We start from the raw sequence: 14,185 nt of genomic DNA on the forward strand, positions 1-14,185 counted from the left end.
AATTATTTATATATATCACTGTAAGGCTCGGCGGGATGACTCAAAAATGCTTTTGACCTTGGTTGTTCTGGTGGTTTGATGGGCTGCAGCCCTGAAATGTTGGGCTGCTCACAGCAGTGCTAGCCTTACAAGTGAGCCACCCCGAGCACGGACCTGGGTCCAGTGCTGTCCTACAAGTGCCATCGCTCAGCAGCCAGGAGAGCCAGCAGCCTGATCCTACAGCTGTAGGAATGGAGTCATCAAAATTCGTGTTTAAATTAAACTCATGTTTAATTTTGGAAACGTAAAATACAAGGTACTAAGCTTGAAATTCACGAGGGACCGGATACCCAGAGTTTCCAACTGATGAAGCCAACTTCCAAGATACCCCAACACATCCCACCTCGGCCATGATGGGGTGTGACCATGCAGTATGCCTCCAGCACTGCTCTGGAGTGACGATATTTTGTTATTTTATCAAAGATATTGAGCCCCAGACAGTGGCACTCCTGAAAGCACTGCCCACCATGCCTCCTCAGCCCTCACCTCCTTGGGAGAGCTCTCGAAGGCTGAGCTGGCACACTCTCCAACTTTTCTCCTGCCTGGATTTCACGCTGTTCAAAGAAAAAACGCTCCCCGAGCTGCATTACAGGCAGGCAGCCTGCCTGGCTGCTGGGCTCCCTCGCTCTGCATACTAACGCCTTGCTTTTGTGCTCGCATGCCTCTCTCCAAGGCTCTGTTGAATTTCATTCCAGCAGACAGCATTACCTCGTCCGCTTCCTTTAAACTACACTAAAATCCATCTCTGCTGTTCTTGAGGTGCCCGGCTGGGATGTGCAGGTGGCCAGGGACCAGCTCTGGGAGCCTGCAGCACAAATGCAGAAGCCCCAGGAGGGGGCTTGGGGTGAGCGCTGGGGGACCAGAAATGGAGCTCGGTGGGCTTGGCTCTGTCCCGCCATCCTGCCACTGTCATTTTGACATCCGAACTCTTTCCTCATCCTTTTTTGCCCTTATTTTACATGCCACAGCCATCCTGTGTCTCAGTGATGGTACTTGGAGAAATTAGGGCAACTGCTGTACGGGGTTTTTATTAGTATTGCCAAACTCTTTCAGCATTTTTAGAAAGGGCTTGAAAGGAGGCCAAGTCGTTTCTCCCTCTTCTATTTCTTTTCCTCCACCTCCTCCCTCCCCACCCCCCCGCCTTTGCTGTCTGCGGATGCTTTGGGATGAATTAATTTAGACGTGTGGTTTTGAATGTTTTTGGCTCCTGGTTATCGAGCCATTCAGCGGCTTGCGGAGCCTCCCCCATCGGCTGTTATTGAACCAGACAGAGAGGGGCGGAGGAGATGGCAGCGGCCTGATTTGTTGGCTTGTTAGTTCTGCTCCTGCGAGCCGTCCATCGTCTCATATTTCTGAATGCTGACAGGCAGAGACGTCAGCCAAAACGCTCCTCGCGGGCTCGCGGCAAAACGATGCCTCCTTCATGCCGCTGCCGGGAGCGGTGCTGGGTGGAGGCAAAGCTGAGCAATTTCTCTCTGTTCCCCTTTTTCCACCCCTAGCCCCACATTCTCAGGTCAGGCTCTATCCCCTGCCCTGCTCCGGGATGCCTGGCGAGGTGTTTTTAGCACCAACGCAGGTGGAGATGATGGTGGCAGCAGTACGCACGTGGAGAGGACCTCTGCAGTCCTTGTGTGCGCCCTGGGCTGGGTTTGAGTCTTCTCCTTGGAGAGGCTCCGGCTGTGTCCCAAAACCCCGCAGCTTCAGCCAGCTTTGAGCTGCAGGAGCATTGGTACCAGCAGCTCTGCCGGGGTAATCCTGCCCGCTGTGCCCCACGGAGACCCCGCTCGTGGCCTCGGATGCTGCTGGAGGAGCTGAGAGCTCAGGGCATCACGGCTCGCTCTCCTGGAGCCTCCCGCAGTGTCAGCAGCAGCAGAGATCACAGCAAAACCCTCCTGAAATGCACTGCCTACTGGTGCTGAGGCCCTTTAATCATCGGGAAAATTCATCATTTTCTTAGCTTTCTAGTTAAATTTTAAAAGCCCACCTGAAACCCTCATTAGTACCCGTCAAGACTTTCTTTGAGTATACTTCTGCTCTGATTTCATACCGGGCTAATATCTAAGGAAAATATTATCTCTCTGCTTTGGCTCCCAGCCATCCCGGCCGTGTTGGTGTTTCAGTGGGGGATGGAAATGTTCCGGTTCCTTCGTGTAGCTGGCAAAACTCGGGGCTGCGGGAAATCCCAGGGCTTTGAAGCATCGCCACGCGCAGGCGGTGGCGGTGATGGCACTTTAATCGGCAAGGAGGAAGGTTTTGAAGTTTGTAACTCCCCCCAGTATTGTGGAAATCCTCCAGATACCACCAGAGCCCCATGGGAAGAGGGTTGGTGCTGGGGCTGGGCTGGGCGCTCACCACCCTGACAGCCCCTGCAAGGGGTTTTTCACCTGATCTCTTTGCGAGGGGGTTAACACACTCCAAAAAAGGGGACTTTTGGCCCCAGCCCTCACCAAAGCACGGCCTGTGTGGGTGAGAATACACTGGCACAGGCCCTTCTCCCATTGCTGCGATCTGAAGCTCTTGGGAAGTGCACAGCAACCTTTCTGCAAGCTCAGATCAATGCAGGCAACGCCTCCAGGCTGCAATTAAAAGCACGGTGTTGCTCTGACTTTTATTTTCATTTTTCTTCAGCATTAACTCCTGGGCTTTCAGCTACCTGAGCTGAGCCGGCCAGCTCTGCCTTGGCTGTCGGGGAGGTTTCTCACAGGAGTCTGGCCATGGTCCTGGCAGAAGGTACGGCCACACGAGGAAGTTAACACGAGGTAAAACAGGGTGTGAATTTGAGGCACAGCAACTGCTCCTTGGCAATTAATTGCACATTTGCCCTATGATGAATGCAGAGCTCCAGGATGCGCTGCAGACCCGCGCCCTGGCGGTGTGCACATGTGGGGGGCTTGCACGAGGAATTACCCTGAAATCTTTCCAGCTGAAAAATGCCATGCCGAGAGCTCTGCTGGTAAATTCCCTCTGCTCGCACGGCTGCAGAGGCTGGGGCTGAAGGAGGTTTTAATGCACTTATCTTGCACAGAGCACTTGAAGCATCTTCTCCATGCGAGAGGGGGAAGAATAGAGAGGAATGCATGAGGGCAGAGGAGCGCGGCGTGGAGCCCGCTGAGTGTCGGAGGTGGACGGCAGCGAGGCTCTCTGCGAGCAGCCTTTCTCCAGCTGGGTTCTTCTTTTGCAATTCCAGCGTCTTGTTTCTCGGTAATTTATATTGACAGAGTCTTTCAAAACACTTTAGGGCTGTTTACAACATTGAGCAAGAACATTTTGTCTCATGTCCTCTCCATTCTTAAAGACGATCCTCCTCTCCTGCGTCCGGCCCCGGGTCCTGCTGCCCCCTCGCCCGGTGCCTGGCCACGATACCCGCAGCACACCGCATGGCTGCAGCAATGACAAACCAAGGAAGAACCTGCAAATCTCTGTGATGTGGTACTAATTGCTCATTAGCTTCACAAGCCTGGGGAATAGCACCTTTCCAATGGCAGACACTTCCTGAGCCAGAAGAGCTCGCTCGTGTGTGTGTCTGTGCATGGGGAGCATGGTTGTAAGTACCGGGACTCAACGTGACGTACAAACTGTGGCATGAGGTGGGGTCTCTGGGTGCTGCTCCTGCACCCCTGTCTGGCCATCTGCATCACGTCGCTGGATCCCAGTGGGACAGCCTGCAGCGAGCCCCTTTCTCCCCACTCCTCCTGGTTTCTGCAGCCCCTTGCTCTGCCCATCTGGATGTCATGGTTATCCCTGGTCCCCCGGCATGTCGGCCGCTTTTGTCCTGAGAGCCTCGGGAAGATGATCCTCTTGTGAAACCTACGTCCAGTCCTGTCCCCTTCCCACCAGCACTGACCAATTTAAAACCTCTCAAAAGCCTTCTTCAGCCTCGCAGACTGACGCCGTACGAAACCCTTTAACACGGGGAAATGAAGCAAAGGACTCAGACTCCCCGGGTGCACAAATCCCTTACATAAAAGCAGCCGCTCCTGGAGGCTCGCAAGCAAAGTGCCGGCCAAACCTGGCAGCTCTGCCCACGGCAGCTTTAATCCAGCCAGAGGGGAAGGAGCAGGGAGCAGCACGATCTCGGGGCAGGCGGGAGTCTGAGTCCACTTAGATTAAAGCTTAGGCATGTTTGACTACCCATGCCACAATAATCCTCCTATTTGCACTTGCCTAAGAAGGCTGGAGTGCCCAATTATTTTAGAGTCTGCTGTTTTACATGCCCTTGGCTTTGATTAAGACTTTTCATCTTTCAGGCAGACATCAAAGCGAAATCTTGAGTTTTCCAGAGCTGGCTTGGGGTGCTCTTGCTGCTTCCTTGTGACGAGCGGATGAGCTGCCCGGATGGCAAAGCAACAGGGAGGGAGCGCTGCGCTCTGGCAGGCAGAGCACGAGGAAAATTCACCCATGGCTTCCTCCTTCCCTGCTCCTTCCTGCCCTTCCCACCCTTTTCCTTCCTACCCTGCTCGTGGGGTAAATCCGGGCACGGCCCAGCACCAAACCTGCTGCTGCTGAGCACCGTCCTGAGGAGGGGACGGGTTTAGTGAGCTCAGGAGAAAAGCACCAAACTGTGCTTTGGCTTTCTAATCCCTCCCTTTGGCACGGCTTTCAGCCACTTGCTGCAGTCGGTAGCAAAATCAGCAAATTAATGAAGGTCTAGGTGAGAAGCCCGGTGGCTTTTCCCTGCCCAGGAAGGCACAATCCAGCGCTCCTCCTTTCCCTCCTTCTCCATCAGAACAGCCACTGCTGCATCATTTGCCCAAATGAATCCTCTCCTTACCCCTGTACCTATTTCCTTGCAGAGACATCCCATCTGGGGGCCAGGTAAGAAGCACCCCCGTGTCTGTTTGTGACCGTAAACCGATCTGCGGGGCTAATCAACCGTGACACTGCTGAGAAACTCATTTAAGTACGCCAAGAGGGAAAATGGGGGCGTGCGCCTCAAGGAGGCTCCCCGACACATGGCATCTGGCTGATGAGAGAGCCTGTCAGGAGCAGCCTGCGTGGTGGATGCTCCCCGCGATGATAACTGTTCAAAGTGGATGAGCTTTCTGTCAACAGCTTAATAATCTGCGTCTGCCACCATCCAGTGTCAGCCAACACTCCTGTAACGAATGGCTGATAAGGAGGAGGTTAGACTGGGGAAAATGGGCTGTTTTGTCAGCACAATGTTCTTGTCAACACAAAGGCTTGGGAAAAGCTTGCTGGCTGCTTCAGAGCTCGCCCGGGATGATTCACCAGCCCCACAGCCCAGATTGTCCCAAAGCCTCTCTTCCCCCGGCAGCAACTGCAGCAGGCGGAGCGGCAAAAAGCCCTGCCGTAAGCAGATGTGGTTGAGCCTCCTCCTAACCCCAAGCAATTAGCCTGGTTTTAGTCCCCAACCTCCTCTATCTCTTCCCCACGTTTTTATGTTCTGAACTCTTTGGTCTTGTACGCGTGGGATTTTGTATTCCCCCCTCGAATGCAGTCCGTGATGAAACTCTGCTGCAGCTTCGCCCTGCAGCCAGGACTCCTGCAGCTGAGCTCCGCTCTGTGTGGAGAAATGTTCCCTTCTGTCGTCAAAATTGGTGGGAAAAAGGGGAGCGAGGAACCGAGGTGTGACACATCTCAGCTGGGTCTGGCACTGGTTATGCCTCCGAATGAGATGCTGTGGAGCTGGGCACCTGTGGGGTCGTGGGGAGAAGGGGCTGCTGCCCCCACACTTGTCCCAGCCCTACTATGGATGGAGAACAACGACCCCATCACCCAGCCCCACCACGGATGGAGCACCACGACCCCACCATCCAGTCCTAATGTGGATGGAGCACCACAATCCCATTACCCCGCCCCACTATGGATGGATCACCATGACCCCAATGTCCAGCCCCACCACAGATGGAGAACCATGACCCCACCATCCAGCCCCACCACAGATGGAGAACCATGACCCCACCATCCAGCCCCACTACGGATGAAGCACCACAACCCCACCATCCAGCCCCACCGTGGAGATGACCGGGGTGAGCTGCAGAACCCGGCGCACGGGTCAGGAGCACTGGCAGGACACCAGCCCGTCCTCATTGCACAACAGGAGCTGTCCCATGGGCTTCTTCTGGAAGAAGAAAGAATTAGTGCTCGGGGAGCAAATTCCTCTGGCTGCTTGAGGCCAGGGCTCAGCGCTCAGGAATGCCAGAAAGATAACACTGCCCTGGACATGAGAGCGGGCGTTTAAAGGGGCTGCAGATGCAAACAGCAAGCCTGCAACATGTCCCCAGAGCAGAGGGGCTGCGGGAAGGGGCTGGGAGCACATCTCTGGCCAGAGATGTTCCTTGGGCACCACTGCAGTGGCTGAAGCCCAAACCTCCCAGCTTTAAGCTGCTTTTGCAACCAAGAGCAGCTGGCTGGAAGGACGGGCACCAAGGCTCAGCGTCTCTGCTGGTGTAAGCTTCGGTTGCTTCACATTTAATGGTGCTTCCTCTGATTTAATATGAGCTGAGGATACGGCCCACTGTGTGCAAAATTAGCTGTTCATTAGCGTTGCCTGCAATCCCTCGGTGCAGGGATGAAATGAAAGCAGATGCCAAACTGCCACCTGGAGCAAATTTTTTACAATTGAATTACAATTGGCTTGAGACAGTGGGAGTTTCTCATTCATATTAACTGTGTGCCAAAGCACTGGCTGTGCTGCTGCGCTGGATTTCTTACCTAGGTCTGGCACAACTCCCAGCTCTTCTTGCACGTGGGCACGTAGGGTGGGAACTTGGGGTTGCCTGGGACAAAAGTACAAAACTTCAGCTTGCAGCAGACCCCTGCAGCTCCTTTCTGTGTGAGCAACACCAGAGTATGGTGTAGCTGCACCTGTGCTGCTGGTTTCAGCTGTGTGTGCTCACAGCAGGGGAGAGCATCTCCATTGCACGTTGCTCATTGGCACTTTTTTTGTGAGCAGATCTGGAATTTCACCCTCAGGTATTTGCCATCACTACATTTGCACACATTTTGCCAAAGGCAAGCTGTTTGGCTGCAATACAGGCAGGGTGCTTTTTGATCTAAAAAATAAGGTAGGTGGCTTTAGCAGTGCCACGAGTATTAAATGTCTTCCTATTCTATCACAGATTGACACGTCCCATTATGTTATGACATGTTTGTTAGAAATGACACTTCTATTATGCACTACAATTTCTGATATGTCATCAAGTCATGTAGAAAAATATTAAATTGACACATCCCTTAGAATAAAACGAACTTAAAGCATTTTATTTATTTATTTATTATTTAGGAGGACATTCCAGACATCATTTTTTTAAATGATTTTTTTCTTTCACTTTTGAAAAGAAATTTGGAATATTTCCCCAGCTGACTTTCTTCAAATCAAGGATTTTGATGCTTGGCAACTGGAAGAATTTCCCCTGCAGTATGTGGAAAGTTTGAAGGTGGCATCAGCCAGCCCTTCCAGGGGACTGCAGCCTGGATCTCTCACAGCTTTACTCAGGCAATGCTGCTACTGCTACCAGAGCTAATGAGCTTAAGGTTAGCCTGGATATGTCTACATACGATGCAATCATGTTTCTGACTGCAGAGAGGTACACTCTGTCACTTTTTGCAAGAAAGTTTTCAACGTGTTTACAAAACACGTTTGTGTGCAGACTTTCCCATGTGAGAAACTAGTGCCCACAAAAAACAACTCCCATCAGACCTTCTCTTTGTAGGAAACACACAGATGTTAACATTTTTCATGTGCAAATCCTTGTTTTTGTAAAGAACGGTCATTGGACATTCATTTAAAACAGGCATTTGATCTGCATATGTACGGCCTGCTCCGTAGTTCCTAACTCGTTAGGTAAATTCGCCATTAGCCATGCCCGCTCACGCACTCAGTCAGAAAAGTCTGCTGGAACAGCATGGAAAATCAAAGTCACTTTTGCCTGGCTCAGGAAAGAAAAATCTTGCTGGCTGCCAACATCTGCTTTCATCCTGCTGCTTCTGGAAGTGCAGAGGGGAGTGGGGAAAAGGCAGAGCGAGGACGAGTTTGCGATGTGGGAGCAATCACGCTGATGGACCCCAGGAAAAAGCAGTCATCTTTCAAAGCAATTCAACCTGAGTTCATCCTCGGTGCCTAGGTGAGATTGAGTCATCTTTCCAGTGCAATATCCAGTGCAGAGCATGGGGTGCGTGGTCAGGCCATGGATCAGCCTGCCCCGGGCTGTCAGGCGGGGAGGAGGGTCAGGCAATCACCAGTGGTAGCAGTAGCACCTTTTTAGAAGCTCCTGCCCTCTTTCTGAGGATGGGTAAGGGATGAAGGATGGCAGCAATATGAAGAGCACGGTCCCAGTCGCTTGATATCACCCAGCCTCACCCTGGGCTTGTCCTAGCTCTGTGCTGCAGCTGGGTTTCTCAGCGCGGTGCTTTCGATGCCGAGTCCATGCCCTCTTTTCTCCCATTCTGCCTCCTCATCACAGTGTCTTGCCTGGCTGACTTCATGCTCAGAAGCAACATTGCTCGTTTAAGTCCTGGCAGCTGGCAGCATTTTCCCTTGGAGTCGAACAGCGAAGCGTTTGGGCTCCCAGTCCAGCCTAGGAAGTTTGGCTTTGCTGGTCCAAGCACAACTATTTCTGGCAGGGCATGCTCTCTGCGAGAGCTTGGAGCTGATCTCACTCATTTCCTCCACGCTCAGGAAACGCACAGGGATTTTCAGTGGATTCTCCATAACCTCATTTTTTTTTTTTTTTTTTTTTTTAAGATGAGGATTGCTTAAACAGAACAGAGCTTGGGTTCTCAAATGCTCTGCAAACTCCTCCAGCCCGGATCACGAGGGGCTTCTGATCTCACTGTGGGATCAGGACCCATTCCACCATTGTTGGGGACGCGCCGCGCACACCAACCTCCTGGCGCCGTCGGGCACCCGTCCCTGTTTACACGGCTTCCACATTGGTGCAGGCTCCGAGTCACTCGTTTCCTGAATGGCTCCCTTTGATGGAAAACATGACATTTTGGGGAGGACACTGGGCCAAGCTGGGCATAAGCCTGTCTCGGAGCAAGTCACCCAGCCAGGTGAAGCAGTGTTATCTGCACATCCTGTTTTCGGAAGGGATCTAGGCAGGTGCCCACATCCTGCTTCAGCAGGCGTTAAATGTTTAACCCAGTTAGCCTCCTTTGGAAGGCCTGGTTTAACCCCACGCTTCGCTTTGGACGTGTCCTTTGGCCACGTGGATGCCCACAGGACTCCTGTACATCGCTTACAGTTTAACAGGCGGCTGCACAAGCGCCTGAATCAAAACCCAGATGCTCAGCAGCCGTTCTGGGGCCAAAAGCAGTCCCAATTTTAAGTGTCCTCTTTGCACTGACACCTGTGAACTTGTAGGACCAAAAGCACTTTGCATAGACCTCAGCGTTGATGCTGACTTCTTGCAGACAGGGAAAATGAGTTGCAGAGGGTCAAAGTGCTGGGACAGAGCAGCCCGTGCCCCAGCCCAGGGCTCAGCTTCCCGAGGGCTCCTTCCCTCCCTCCCAGAGAATTTGGGGGGGGACATGGTGGGCTGGCAGCAGACCTGCATGGCCTGACTGGTTCCTATTTCAGGCAGCATCGCATAGGATCAGCAAAGGAAGATCTCAGCCACCCATGCATTAGCATTCCAGGGCAGTTCTCCTCTCGTGCCGCCTCGAGTTCCCAAATGGGAGCCCTTCTGCTGATTCCGGGGGAGGGAGGAGGACCGAGCCTGAAATATGTAGCTAACCTGATCTCAGCACAGCTCTTTCCTTTCAGACTTGCTTAAAAATAATATTTTTTCTCCTTTTTTATCCTTTTCTTTGCACCGGGAATGCTGCCAGAGGAGGACTGAGCTGTTTCTGTTTGCATGGATCCAGCTCATTTCCAGGCAGGAGCCAGGCAGGGAGCAGGGAATAAGCCCAGGGTACAAGCCATGCATGTGTCTCAAAACCAGATCCCAGCCCCAGTCCCATGTTTGCATTTTGCCTCTGCAAAGAGAGGAATTGGTTCCCTTTGGAGGACCTGCTCTGCCTGGGTATCTGAGAGAGCTTCTCCAGTTTCCCTCCCAAGAGCAAGGGTAGCTCTGAAATGGCGAGAGTCAGGAGAGAGACTCCACTGAAGGAGGAGCAGAAGAGGTGGGAAAAAGGTTTAAAATAAAACCCAAATTTTCTGCATCTTTTTTTTTTTTTTTTTTTTTTTTCTCTTGAGAATGGAAGCCGTGCATACAGAAGCCCTGGTTGCACTTACAGGGGATCACTTATAGTTCCTCAGTTTCTAAAGAAGTAACCTTAAGTCTTTCTCCACTGTGGCACTTGGATCATTTTGGAGAGCCGCGTGGGCAAATTTTACCTGCTCTGACCAATGTGTTCTTAATGGCATACATTTATATTTTTTTTCTGAATACATTCATTTTGAAATCTGCCTCTTTAACACCAAATCTTGCTGCTCTGGAAGACAACAGGGCTGCAGCTTCCCTGGCCTGGGCTGGCCTGGCTCCTGCTCTGCAGATGGGATTCACCGGCTGCTCCCCTGGCAGGAGTCAGGCAGAAGGAGGTTTTGCAGATGTGGGGGCGAAGATAGCTTTTGGCACCGCTGGGGCACCGCTTACAGCCAGATGTCTCCAAGCCTGTCACGACCACTGAGGGCCTCCCTTGCACGTGGGGCTGCAGACCTGCCTTGCTGAGCTTACAGAGGAGAACCTCGCAGAGCCCTTGGCCAGCAGCAGGTGGGAGATATTTGTCCATTAACCATGTTTTTGATGATGTTCCTGTACGGCCTCCCCATGGGAGCTGTGGTTTCATGTGATGGTCACAAGCATGATGCAGAAGAGCACCAATAGGGGCCCCAATGTTTTATCCAAGGCTCTCCAAACACGTGAGCCAGATCTTCCTTCCTCGGGGCCCTGGGATGTCCGGTGCTCATCTTCAGCCTTTACTTTCTGGAGTCCTGGTTCTATGGACATTTGATATTTCAATTATAATTATAGTAATAGTAAAAAGACCTTCTGGCATCCCCGGTTACGAATAAACCTACCTCTGTGGGAAGACCAAATCCAGAGCTTCAGAAGTAAGGTCTGGAGGACAAAGGCTTGGAAAAGAGAAGAAAACGGCCCTGTCCCCAGGGAAAGGCTGAGGCAGGGCAGTCTTCATCACTCCCAAGCCAGGATGAAAATCACAGTCCTGGGAATTCTGTTTCTGAAGGGAAAATACAACATTTTTGTCACTTCAACCTTATCGAAGCATCTCGCTTTGACATAGCACGACAGCCTAGAACCATGACAGTCAAATCAATATGCTTCCAGGCTGTCTAAAGGAGTGTGATCTTTTCCAGTTCCAAATTAAGCAGATGTTAGTCCTTCACCACAAAAATGTGTGTTTTTTTTTTTTTTTTAATTTTTCTAGTGGTGCCATAGGAAGACAAAAAGCCGTGGCCTCAGGACGTTCAATAGGCAGCTCTTCCACCCATGGTCCCCAGGAGCGGTTCTCTCTCTCTTACCCATCACGGGTAAGATTACAGGGGCCATGGGGAGCAGGGGGGGGTTCTTGGATCCCTGGATAATTGCTCCTGGGAGGATTTTGGTCTTTGCTCAGCCATTGTACGTCCTGCCCATGGCAGCAAGCACAGCCACCATTGGAAGAGGCGCCTCTTGCCCACTTAGCTGCGAGATAAGGGCTGGTTTGTCTCAAGTGGGAGGAAGGCAGGGGCTGTGCTGCTGCCAGGTTTCACAGCGTGCAGACCTGCTTGCACAGCCAGGAGGGCTCAGGGCTGTGTCTCGGGGGCGAAGGCAGCCCCTGGGGGTTCTGGCTGCTGTCGGTGGCACTCCAAAGCATTCCTGCTCCCCACCTCGCCCCACCTGGGGATGCAAGATGAGGATGCCCCCTCCCTCCCTCCGAGCTCTGTTTCTGTTTTGGTTTCCCTGCCTCCCCCAGCCCTCTCCATCCCACCCCCCAGCCCTCCTCAGCTGTTTTTCCCCCTGCACGGGGCCGTGAGTGGGTTCAGAAGCAGCCCCTCCAGCGGGGCAAGCCCCGGCAGCACGGCGTGGGGAAAGGTGCACCCAAATTCCTGGGGTTTGTGGGCTTCAGCTGTGGGATGGGCACGGACATCACAGAGCCAAAAAAATGCAGCGGGGGCTGCTCAGAGTGGGTCCTTTCCTATCAGTCCTGGGCTCAGCAGGGAGCAAAACCTCAGCCTGAATTCAGCAGGGAAAAACAGGTCAGGGCTGGTGTATGGCTGCAAATAGTCTTGGGCGTCCTCTGTGGGGTGGGGTATGGCTGCCCATACCCAACGTCAGCCTCCTGAGCCTGCTTTCTGGAACCTTCTGCTTTCTGCCTCGGTGACTGAACCTTCATGCCCTTCTTGCACCGGAGGAGGATGCTCCTGTGTGGCTGGTAGTCTCTGCTCTGCGATAGATGCAGCCCACAAATATATGCTTCCAGGGTGATACGGCAGATGTTGCATTCCTGACAGATTATTGCGTGCCTCGAGAGCTGCTGTAATGCTGGAGGCTGGGAGGCTAAGTGACTGTAACCGTCTGAGCAGACTAATAACCCCGCAGAAACGCACTGCCTGCAGTGCTGTTTCCCTGCCTCGCCAATCCAAAATTCAGCAGTGAGGATGCGAGGCAGAGCAGCACAAGGACCTTCCCCTGTACCTCCATCAGGCCTGCTGTCATGGCTGCTGCCGGAGGGCTTGCCCCACTGCCAGGCTGGGTGCTGAGCAGAGGAGGAAAATTCAGCAAGAGCTGAAATTGCAGCCAGGTGAGGAAGGACAGCTGAGGATGTGGAGGGTGAGTGAGAGCAGCGTGATGGGTGAGGTGTCCGGCCAGCTACAGGACAGGCACAGCACTCAGCACCATGTGCGGATGCTCATCAGGCTGGGTTCATTAGCAGCTCAGCACCCTGCTGGCTGCAGCCACAGGACCCAGCACAGAGCCTGGACCAGATTTCACCCCGAGGATGGTGCTGCCAGCGAGGCGATGCACATTTGGCTTTGTACAAGCAGCACAAACCTCGGCGTGTGCCCACTAAGCAGGCTGTCCCTGGGGTTGGGGAAGTGGAGGTGGCCACCTCCAGCCTGCTCACACAGCATCTTCACCTCCCGGCAAGGGGTGCGGGGAGACTTGGTCAGGCTGCGGCTAATAACTGGGTTGTAGCTAATGTGGAACAGTCTCTCAAATAGTTTCCTGATGTTGTGTTGCTCCTGGCAGGGTTCAGAGGGAGAGAAAGCTCCAGACCTGGTGGGGATCTGGAGCTTGTTTCAAAAGGGCACTGCCGAGCCCTTTTGGTCAAGAACTGCTGGTAACATCCATGCCTTTGGTCCTTGGGGGAGATAATCCATGTTGTAGTGGGGGAGAGGCTCCATGTTGTAGGGGAACACAGGGCTGGAGCAAGTGTTTCACTCTGGATAGGTTTAAACAGAAAAAAAAGAAGACAATGTGGGTCCTCCAAATAAACTGCGCACATGTGCTGCCATACCAGGGGCAGCATGTGTCTCTGATTTCCACGCAGCCTGGGAAGTGCCACATCTGCCTTGTGTTTGGAATATTTCAGCTCTCCGAGGCCTGAATTTAACCCCTGCCCTCTCCTCCCTCCCACCTCTCCCAGCAGAGCCAGCGCCACACCACGCTTGTCCTTGGCACAAACCCACCAGAAGAGCTCGAGCCAGGGGAAGAACAGGGGGCTGGTGGCCCGAGGGACTCCCAGGCTGTGCTGTGTGTCACTGTTTGGCTCAGCTGTGGTGGCCAAGACAAGGACTCAGGAGAAACCACAGCAGGCAGGCAAGGCTCAGACACCTTGCTCTGCTCTACCCAGGTTGGCTGCACCCGTGCTCCATGAGACGTTGAATAAACCCGGAGATCAAGGATGTGTGGGCACAATTTAAGAGCAATTTCTTCTTTCAGTGTGGTGCCTGGCACGCATTACCCCCCGATGGTCGGATGCTGGCTGGGGAGGGTGGAGGAAAGGCAGACTTTTCCAGCAGCTGCTCTGTGCTTTTCTTCCGTGTGCTTCCAGAAAGGACTTCAGCCTGAAAAAGGATGTCAGGACAGGAAGGATATTGAGTTGGCTTCGGCTTTGTCATACAAATAGCTTAAATGACCTTTCTCGAGCAAAACACCGACTATCGCTGTATGGATTTATTCTAAAGGGTTGTCAGCCGGGGAAGAGTGCCGCCATTTCGCAAACAGGAGGCGCA

Source organism: Cygnus olor, chromosome 19 (genome assembly GCF_009769625.2).
Source record: "Cygnus olor isolate bCygOlo1 chromosome 19, bCygOlo1.pri.v2, whole genome shotgun sequence".
In the NCBI taxonomy this organism is placed as follows: Eukaryota; Metazoa; Chordata; class Aves; order Anseriformes; family Anatidae; genus Cygnus; species Cygnus olor.